The sequence below is a fragment of the Helicoverpa armigera genome, chromosome 10, assembly GCF_030705265.1.
Source record: "Helicoverpa armigera isolate CAAS_96S chromosome 10, ASM3070526v1, whole genome shotgun sequence".
NCBI classification, from domain to species: domain Eukaryota; kingdom Metazoa; phylum Arthropoda; class Insecta; order Lepidoptera; family Noctuidae; genus Helicoverpa; species Helicoverpa armigera.
The window spans coordinates 1,796,685-1,807,664 of record NC_087129.1 but is presented as its reverse complement, the minus strand read 5'-3'; the positions used below and the strand labels follow the sequence as shown (position 1 = coordinate 1,807,664).

The window sequence follows — 10,980 nt, the reverse complement described above, 5'->3', positions numbered from 1 at the left end:
CTGACTAAAACACATCATGTTCCTTCTTAAGCCCTTTATGTACCAGGGCCATGGTATGTCGTGGTGGCCTAGTGGGCAAAGAACCGACCTCTCGAGTATGAGGGCGCGGGTTCGATTCCAAGTCAGGCAAGTACCAATGCAACTTTTCTAAGTTTGTATGTACTTTCTAAGTATATCTTAGACACCAATGACTGTGTTTCGGATGGCACGTTAAACTGTAGGTCCCGGCTGTCATTGAACATCCTTGGCAGTCGTTACGGGTAGTCAGAAGCCAGTAATTCTGACACCAGTCTAACCAAGGGGTATCGGGTTGCCTGGGTAACTGGGTTGAGGAGGTCAGATAGGCAGTCGCTTCTTGTAAAGCACTGGTACTCAGCTGAATCCGGTTAGACTGGAAGCCGACCCCAACGTAGTTTGGGAAAAAGGCTCGGAGGATGATGATAAAGAAAAAAAAAGAAAGGTTGTGGGCCTCTCAGGTTGGGCAGGAGTTGCTTGAAAGCAGCGCCTACCTTCTCCAGTTTGGGGCCGTAATGTGATGTTCAAACATTGTGGGATTTTTTTGTACTTTCAAAGTCCAGTAGCAGCCTGGGGGTTAATTGTAGGCGATTCTTGTAATAGTAAAAAATCTTCAGGGCATTATTCTGTACGAGAATCTACAATTTTTTTTCTCTGGCCGGCACTTTCATTTTTGGGTACAAAATGTTCGAGACTTGAATGATCTCCTTACTCGGTGTCTTTCATTACTTTACTTTAGATAGTCGCCCGATGATTGGGATATTGTTTTAAAAGGAAATCACTCAGTCCTTTGGACATATATATTGACAAACAAGACCTAACTCATTATTTAAAATATTAGTAAAGAAGTATAGTATGGAGGAAAATGTATTTGCTAAAGATTATTTGCACAAACAAATGAATTAAATGAATACGCCGCCCCACGTAAGTATACAAACATATTTAATACGTTTGATAATTTAAAATAGTACAACAAAATTATTCTATTTGAATTTTTACCCAATGTTAGGTAATGTACCTTTTTAATTCTTCAATAATAATGGCGTCCGGTAGCTCCGCCTCTGGAGCCGTGTCAGGCTCCAATTTTGGCCATGACGCATTCAGGCCAGCTGCACGTGACGTAAGATGGTACGGATGTACTTGTTGAACCTATTCTTTCTATACTTCACTATAATAATACGTCCAAGGCCGATTTCAGCCACGGCGGCTGTTCTCATATAAGTAGATCAGCCAGCTGCGCAGGACATATTATACTGCATAAGCATTTGCGCAGACACAGGTGCACTCACTATTCCTTCACCCTCATAGCCCGATGGCACGGTAATCCGACACGAGTTTATAATCATTACTGGAACCCGCGAGCTCAGTTGCGCTTGCGATTACTAGACCAACGAGGCAGTCTCTTCACTATACATACTTGGGGGTAGTGCACAAGTATACTCGGGAACTTGTGACATACTAAAATAACAACTGCGAAAATGCGTTGGCTTGTTGCTTTCATATCATACCAAGGGTACCAAGCGAACCAAAATAGGATGATGCATTGAAGACGGAGAAAATACTTCTTTATTGAACTTTTTTACTTTTTATCAGGACGTTGGAAGTAGTTTCCTCATGCGGGAAACGCTATCATATACCCACATGAACGAAGTTGCAGATTAAATGTTTTATAAGTTATTGTAATTCAATAGCGAATATGATGTACAGAACTAGAAAACGGTTACCTCAGTCAGTTTATGACTTTTAACCGACCTCAAAAGAATAAGATTCTCAGAAGAAAAAAGTTTAATTCTTTGTTTTGATTTCAGGTGCGGTCTTTTGTGGCTGTATCCTTGCTAAACTACGTCAGTGAATACCGAGTGGCTGAAGTACACTCGATTGTCGGTATTTTAGTTATAGTTACTTTATACGTAAACTAAGTAAAATATTATTATTGTAAAATATTGCTATGTAAACAAGAGTTTAATTAGTAAAATAATGAAAATTGTGTAACAAGAGTTTAGAAAAAGAATGCTTTCGTTCATAATAATTTGGAATATATAAAACTAAATAATATATTATATAAATATCTTTCATTACTTGCCCTATAAACTCCTAAAAAACTCCCGAAAGCTGAAATCGGCAGGGAACCAAATCCTGTACCTAAAAACTGATTTTTGAAAAATTGGTGTTCATTAAATATTTTTTCGGTTATAAGGAAGCGTATATTGGCAAGAAAATAAAGCTAAACCAACGACAGGCTTTTAAGAATCCTAAGAGTACTTACTCGCACCCAGATGACTAAAAATAAAAAATCAAAATCTTGTTATTTCACATAGGCCTTTGCAGGCACCTATGAAACGTCACATTAGTTGCACGGACTAAACAGTCGACCGACAGTTGACCCGATATTCGGTATTTTTTTCCAATCAAAGTTTTCATCCGGTCCTGGCCCATCTTTACAATGTACATACTACCATTCAACTTCATACTGCATTATGAGCTTAAACAAACTATTGGCAGACTAAAAGTTTGCAGTGTGCGTGAAGGTACTCTCACTATTATATTGTTGGGAATTGCTTAAGGATGTCAATACCACCAGAAAGATAAGAATAAAGAATGTTTATCAATGGCCAATATTAGAAAACCAGTTTTTTAAGTGGCTTATTTACATACAATAATAAATAGGTAAATGGGCAAACTCTGAATCGGAGAGACTGATTAAGTTGTTAATTTCCTTTTTTTAACAACCTCCTCAACCCGGTTACCGGGCAACCCAATACCATTGGTTAGACTGGTGTCAGACTTACTGGCTTCTGATTACATACTATATACTTAGAAAGTACATAGGTACAAACTTGGAAAAGTTGCATTGGTACTTGCCTGAAATTGGATCGAACCCAAGCACTCATACTTGAGAGGATGGTTCTTTACCCACTAGGTCATACGACTCTTAGAGAAGATCTGATGTGGTCGTATATTGTTCCGGAGGGTAATGACGTCTTCTTTGATAGATAAATGCATATAATATGCATAATGAGCAATCGCTTAGCAAATAAATTAATACCACTTGATTTGTTGACATTAAAACAAGGTACTTACCACTTAGCATATTAATGGCAAGGAGAATCCTACCTATTTAATTTACTTTGCACTTGCGCTATACTCTAATTGACTCATTTTAATATTATAAATACAAGTTATTATTTTTGTATACTAGATATTCCCAGCTGTTTCAGACATGCGTCTAGGGAACTACTTGGCGCACCCGGATTAAAAGTGTTTAAGTCACCTTCTCTATAGGCCTATTACTCCCGGTTCGAGCGGTTTCACCCACCTCTTCTTCAAACTACTTCACGTACCCGGATAAAATGTAGTCTATATCCTTCCTATTAGATATGCAGTACCTAACTGAAATATTTATTTCAAATCAATCGGTTAAGTAGGTCCAGAAATATTCGCAGTTGAACAAACACGTAAAGTCTTCGGGTTTACAATAAAACTAAAGATAGTATTTATTAAAGGAAAATAGACGATAACTTACAGACACATTAATTAATGTGTCTGTAAGTTATCGTCGGAATTCGGTAAAATGTTGGAACTGCATAATGTTTAATTCTCTCATACCAAACATATAAATGAGGCACAGGTGACATTTGCATCAGTGTTGTGAGAGCAGTCGAACAAGATGAAAGGTTTTGTGCTATTCCTGGTTGTCGTGCTTCTTGCGTACACGTACGCCGCCCCACGTAAGTCCATACTTTCATTTTTATAGTTATAATAATTAAAAAAAGATAACAGTACTGGTCGATTTTCATTTTCACCAATATTAATAGATTCTTTAATAATGATGGCTTTTAGTTTGTCGATCGTTGGTCATGGTGGAACCAGCTGCGCAAGCATTTGCGCTTTCTTGGATCATCATTAACGTGTTCTACATACACCAAATTCCTGACCCTGGGCTACCTTACGATAGATTCCCAAACCAACACAGCAATTTCGACACGATTTTCCGAATCAAATCCTAGATCCCACGTACGCAATCTTGTATTGAAATTAGACCAACGAGGTGGTTTCTTCAATAACATTTTCGGAATTAGCTAAAATACTTATATATTTTTGCAGAGGCATCTAACTACGGCAATGTGACGGCGAATGGCGGCAGTGCCGCTTCTGGAGCCGTGTCAGGCTCCACTTTTGGTGATGGAGCATTCAGCACAAAACCAAGAATGTAAGGATATACTTCTTGCACCTATTCTATCTATATTACACAATAGTAGTAGTATACGAGTGTACTCAGGAACGCACAATGCATGAAAAACCGCTCTTTATCCATTCTTGAATGCAATGGTTTGTTGGTTACACTTTCATTTAAAAAGATAAATGAGCGCACCAATTTGTATGCAAATATGCACGAAAATGGATGGTACCTATTTGGAAGACAGATAAGTTCACTTTAGTACTTTTCTCGGAATATTCGTAGTAGTTCTCTCAGTTATCATATACCTACCTCGACAAAACTGCACTAATATGCAATTGCAATAATATTCATTTATTATGATTAAGAGAACTAACTGTAACTAGACACGGTTCACCTCAGTTTTTTAATACTTTTTAACCACGTTGAAAACAGAAGGGTCTCAGAAGTAAATAAATTTTATTTTTATTTTATTTCCTTGTTTGTATTTCAGGTGTGGATGGTTGATCTTATTTCCTTGCTGAGTGTGCAGTGAAAAGCCTATACCTTATTATCTAACTGGTCGAAGAACACTTGAATGTTTTTTTTTTTTAATAGTGACTAGTTATTCTATATGCATACTAATACCGAATATGTAAACAATAATTTAGACAAATAATGTAAATGTTACTTGAAATAAATGATTGTAAAAAATTACACAGTTGAGTACCTTTCATTGCCACCCTTATATAAATCCCTGTATGACTCCCTGTAAGTAAGTATATACCGTGTAAGTTGAAATCCCACCAAAAACATTAAATGTAAAAAAAAGCCAATCCTCTACGCAATTCCTCCACCATAAAAAGTTTTGAGATCGCATAGAAGCCAAGTCCTGTTCAACTTTATTTGTAATAATAAATCAATATTTTGTGACTATATCAATAGTTTTGTTCACATTACAATAATATTGACTTGGCCATGAGCACAATAAACTACAAATATAATAGATACAGCATATCTTGGAGAGGTGAAAGTCAAACATGAAGTTTAATATCACAGAATTAAATACTTTTAGTTTATTCAATTGTTACTAAATGACCGACAGTCAGTATCATCACATGTACTATGGCGCATGTTTAGTCAATGGTGATCTCAAATTCCAATCAGTCCCTAATCAGTCCAATCGTGAAATCATGTCCATATAGAATTTATCAATTCCATAGTATTTACACATTATTTCAAGGAGCGACTTTAACTTGTGCTCATGGCCAAGACAATATTATTGTAATGTGAACAAAACTATTGATATAGTCACAAAATATTGATTTATTATTACAAATAAAGTTGAACAGGACTTGGCTTCTATGCGATCTCAAAACTTTTTATGGTGGAGGAATTGCGTAGAGGATTGGCTTTTTACATTTAATGTTTTGGTGGGATCTAATTTATTTTTTGTAGGTCTCTTTCTTCTCTAAGTATATAACAAATTAAATTAACTTACATGCAACTAACTAAATATATATAACAAACTAAATATGTAGATTTAAAGTAAAAAAACTTTTTTTTTAATAAACTAAACAATTTCGAAATTGTCGATTTTTTGAATGGAATATCTATTAGAATAAAAGAGATTTATTTCAGAGGTAGATGGCGCTATCACATGAAATTATTTGATTTTTTTTTAAGTACTACTAATACTAAGCTATGTAACGAAACCATAGCGCGATTTAGACCAGGACAACGCCATCTATCGAGCGAGCATGCAGTATTTATCGCACTGCATTAATATGAAAGATTTTATCATTATTCATTTCATTGTAACCTAGCTTTTTTATTCATATGTATGTATATTTAATACATGATAACAATATACCACACTACGTACCAATAAAACAAATAGTAATATTTTGTACATAAATAAATAACAAAGTTATCAATGCAGTCAAAATTCATACACAATGTTCTTGAAAAACCGCAAATATAAATTTGTTTCCTATTTTTTTATTAAGTTTTAAGGTTTTTATAATTTTCCCTTTATATGTAGCCAATAACCTATCTTGGTGCCAAATTTGAAGGTTCTAAGTTTGCTAGAAGTACCTTAGACTTTTGATGATCGGTCAGTGAGTGAGTCAGTGACAAAATCGTGTAACTTTGATTGCTCATAACTCGTAAACTATTTATTCAAATGTCTTGTAATTTTGAGACTGAGTTTGTTCTAATACTTACTCTTGGTCATCGCAAACCTAAACTCCTAGCTTTGTTCACATGGAAGATACAGGGGGCTGAAATAGCCGCGAAACGCTTCGAGAAAAGATAGTACGGCCGTGCCCGCTTTGCTCGAGTCTTGGCTGGGGCACTGCCGTGCCCTCAGATAAGCAGAGATCAGAATGATGCAGCTAATAAAAAGATTTTTACAAAATAGGTGCTAATTAGATATTTTTTTTAGTAAAAGGAACTGAATATTGCCAAGAGAATAGAGCTGAATATGTGTATTAAAAGAAATGTTTTTGTGATTCGGATTGCCATCCCATTGGATTACGAGAGTGACGGATGCATCGGAAACGTGTGAATCACCTTAACCACTGTCGTCGAAGAGGATGCATAATTCATGAGTATAATGACAAATTGCTAAACAGATTACTGGAACTAGTTATTAATTAAATACTCACACGTTTTCCTTATTATTCAATGAATACTCGTTAACAAAGTATTTATATTAAATACCTAACAGTTACCTACTTATCTTTTTTTTCGCAAATGCGATTATTTTGAACTGGCTGTGACCCAGAGGCTCACCCGCGCCTCGCGTTGACTTTTTAGGGTTCCGTACCCATGGAGTAAAATGAGACCCTATTGTTTTCGCTCCTCTGTCCGTCTTCGTCCGTCCGTCAGTCTGTCCGTCTGTCACTAGGCTGTATCTCATGAACCGTGATAGTTAGAGAGTTAAAATTTCACAGATGACGCATTTCTGTTGCCGCTATAACAACAAATAGTGAAAACTAGAATAAAATAAATATTTCCATACAGCAAACGCGATTTTTTTGCTAATTTTTGCTCGATATCCATAAATGTATACAGAATATTAGTTTGGATGGTAAGGAACCCTACGTGCGCAAGTCCGACTAGCACTTGACCGGTTTTTTTCTTTCCCGAAAAAGACATAGCCGATGCCACTTGAGGTTAACGTAGCATACCTAACCTAACAATAAAAATAATCAAAATGGTTATACTTTCGGAGCCTTTACGATCCAAAAAATACCACCCTGTTTTTGTCATGCTAGTGCAGACAGACATAGGCAAAATATCGAAATCTTAGAAATCGTTTTACTCTTTGGGTACGGAACCCTAAAAATCAGTGGGCAATATAGTGTGTGGAGTTTCCAGGGTTATAATGTGAATGAATGATTTTAGTTAGTGTTATTACTTTAGGTATGCTTAACTTAAAATTGTGAGGTTTCTTTGTGCTTTCGATTTTTCATTAATGCTTTTCAAAACAGTTTCAAAGGCATTAAAGTACCATGTTATAGGGGACTTATAAGACCTGCCGGGGCTGCGGAATTGTTCGAAAGAGTTACTGCGGCTCTACATAAAGGGTTTAAGAAGGAACGTGATGGGTTTTAGGCGGTAAGAGTGTGACAGTCCCTCACGCTGCTAACCCACAGGGGGAAGGGTCATTCGATGATTTCCTTTCCCATAAAAAAGTGTTTATAGTACATAACATTGGTGACGTTTTTGGTTATAAACTAATTAAGGTAAACGTACCAATAGTCGTCGGATTTCGGAAATCACTGACTTTGAAGCGCTACTGTGTGTTAAATATTCAATAGAAAATGAAAATTTTTGCATGACGTGATAGAGTATTTATTCATTATTCTAATTAACTAATGTTTTTTTAATCATTTTGATGGGTTTATATACTTATTAAGGCAAAAGTAAAAAAAGGGCGATTTGTACCAATAGTCGTCTGATTTGTACGGATACTCGTCAAATTATCCCAGTACTCGTCAACTTTTAATGCTAATGTAAACTCTCTGCTCTTGAACATAAGGTTCAAGTTATGTACATTTTTTTGTGCTTGAATTTGTTAAACATACTTGTGCTTTTGAAACATTAGGAAGGTAGATAGATAAAAAACCAAATTCCTATTTAGAATAGCAGGTCATAATCTGTTAGAAGAGCAGGTATTCAATAAAACAGATACATAGTTGCATTTTAATTTATATTCCTATCTATCATACGCTTGGAATCACAAAACCAGTCTATAAAATATCTATACTAATATTATAAAGCTGAAGAGTTTGTTTGTTTGTTTGTTTGAACGCGCTAATCTCAGGAACTGGTCCGATTTGAAAATTTATTTCAGTGTTAGATAGCCCATTTATCGAGGAAGGCTATAGGCTACTTTTTATTCCGGTACGGGAAGTAGTTCCCACGGGATGCCGGTGAAACCGCTGGCAGAAGCTAGTATGTTATATTTCTTAATCATAATAACGATGCAGTCATGTGCATATGTAGCACGAGTAAAATAATTACTTTTAAAATATTTAAATTGTAATGATGATTGATGACGGGGAGTAGCGACCCCGCGGGGCTATATATCCGAGTGCTCCGGGGAGAGTATACTGTCCCCCATCTCCGGCCTGCCGGAGTGAAGGTCTCCAGCCTCTTGGCTTGCCTTCATTGGCCGACCAGAGTGGAGTCGCTAGAGCAGGGTTAGCAGCCATGTTGCGATTTAGCAACTGATTCCCGGGGGCCCAGTAAGTGAGGTGGCGAGTCTCCACCTGCCATTTTAACATGTATTTTATACATTGTCATCGGCAGGTGCCATAGTTCCTCATCATCATCATCCTCCGAGCCTTTTTTCCCAACTATGTTGGGGTCGGCTTCCAGTCTAACTGGATTCAGCCGAGTACCAGTACTTTACAAGAAGCGACTGCCTATCTGACCTCCTCAACCCAGTTACCCAGGCAACCCAATACCCCTTGGTTAGACTGGTGTGAGACTTACTGGCTTTTGACTACCTGTAACGACTGCCAAGGATGTTCAAGGATAGCCGGGACCTACAGTTTAACGTGCCATCCGAAACACAGTCATTGGTGTCATTGCAGGATATACTTATAAAGTACATACAAACTTAGAAAAGTTGCGTTGGTACTTGCCTGACCTGGAATCGAACCCGCGCCCTCATACTTGAGGACTTTTTTCCAGATGCCATAGGTTCTATAGTTTCCTATATCCTAATCCACTAACATCCCTCCCAACGCAATAGCCCAAGTAGTTTTCCTCCATAGTTAGCAATACTTTAGCACAGAACCGGAGATTGTCCTTGGGTTCATTTCTATAGTATATATGTTACGGGTAATGCTAGAAGGTGGAGTAAACCTAGGTTTACCCGGGTTGACTTAGTACTACCCAAGCTTCTTGGGTAAAGTCCGAATAATAAGTAAAATAAAATTTAATTCGGGGTTTACCCATGCTCACCTAGGTCTACCCAACTCTGACTGGGTAATGTTAAAAATTTGTGTAATTAATTAGTGAAATGAAAATCCAAGATCATTTTAAACATTTATAATTTAAAAAAAGCATATTACTATCGTAATCGCTTGAAGAGCATAAACTTAATAGCTTTAATAGAAAAAAACAAATAACGGTCGGTGTTGTTCAAATTGAAATTATTTATTTGAGCAAGATAAACTGCTGTGACATTTAAAATTGCACAATTTTCCTGCAGCTTTGCATGAACACTTCTTTGTGGCAGATTCTGTTTTGCAATTAAACCTTTTTAGAGTAACGCCACGGGCTTGAAAATTACGCAACACCTAACATTACCCAGTCAGAGTTGGGTAGACCTAGGTGAGCATGGGTAAACCCCGAATGTAAAATTTATTTTACTTATTATTCGGACTTTACCCAAGAAGCCTGGGTAATACTAAGTCAACCCGCGTAAACCTAGGTTTACTCCACCTTCTAGCTTTACCCGTAACATATACACAGGGATAATCGTCGGTTTTGTGTCACCATTTCATTAAAGTTGTCTCAAGGGCGTTTTAATTTTTTTTGCTGCATCTGATGTTGTGTGTGGGCCCTTGATTTACAACTTTTATGACTTTTAAAAGGCCCTCTTGCTTGTAGTTTCTTTCAGTCATGATCTTCTATTAAAATTACGATCATGCAATCACTAAATACAGACAATTTTAAATAAAAAAATCTTACTTAAGATTACTCTTTACCCATCAATATCGAATACGACAAGCAAAGAAGTGACAGCGATGGAAGCTATGTCACCTTAGTTTTAAAACTGATTTTAATATTTTTTGCGTCAAAACTAGTTGAATGACATAATTTTTATACGGGCGCTATTAAGGCACATTAGGAAGACGCGGTACAATACGCGTGACGAAATGCAGTTATTTCGAACAAAAAGCATCGTGTAAGAACAGTCAATTTTTGTTTGCCACAAATTGTAATCCAAGCGTAGTAGAAACAAAGGCTAGTGCTAGACCTACTTGTACCCAAAGCGGTAGATCTTAATCGATTGGCGGAGGCCTACAGCGGCCAATATAAACCTGAAAAAACACTCGTAGAAAGTGCATACTTATAGAAAACAGGGGATTTAACCATTAAGATACATATGAATTGAATCGAATAACATGACTGTGTACGTGCATCTAGAACCAGCAGAGTAAAATTTACACCAAGAAAAAGCTTAAAAGAAACGCAGTTTTTTGAACAAATGTAATCTTAACACGTTCGCGTGAGCAATCTCATTTTTAAATGTTGGTACTGTGGCGCACCTTTTTCGCACACAA

At 36.7% G+C, this 10,980-nt stretch overlaps 1 long non-coding RNA gene across 1 annotated transcript; it reads left to right on the top strand.

Annotated features, from left to right (window-relative positions):
* Window positions 1–3,586: 3,586 nt before the first annotated feature.
* On the top strand, window positions 3,587–4,888 carry LOC110380506 (uncharacterized). Its single transcript, XR_002429828.3, has 3 exons — window positions 3,587–3,743; window positions 4,120–4,225; window positions 4,686–4,888. It is a non-coding gene; the product is annotated as an uncharacterized LOC110380506 (long non-coding RNA).
* Window positions 4,889–10,980: the final 6,092 nt, after the last annotated feature.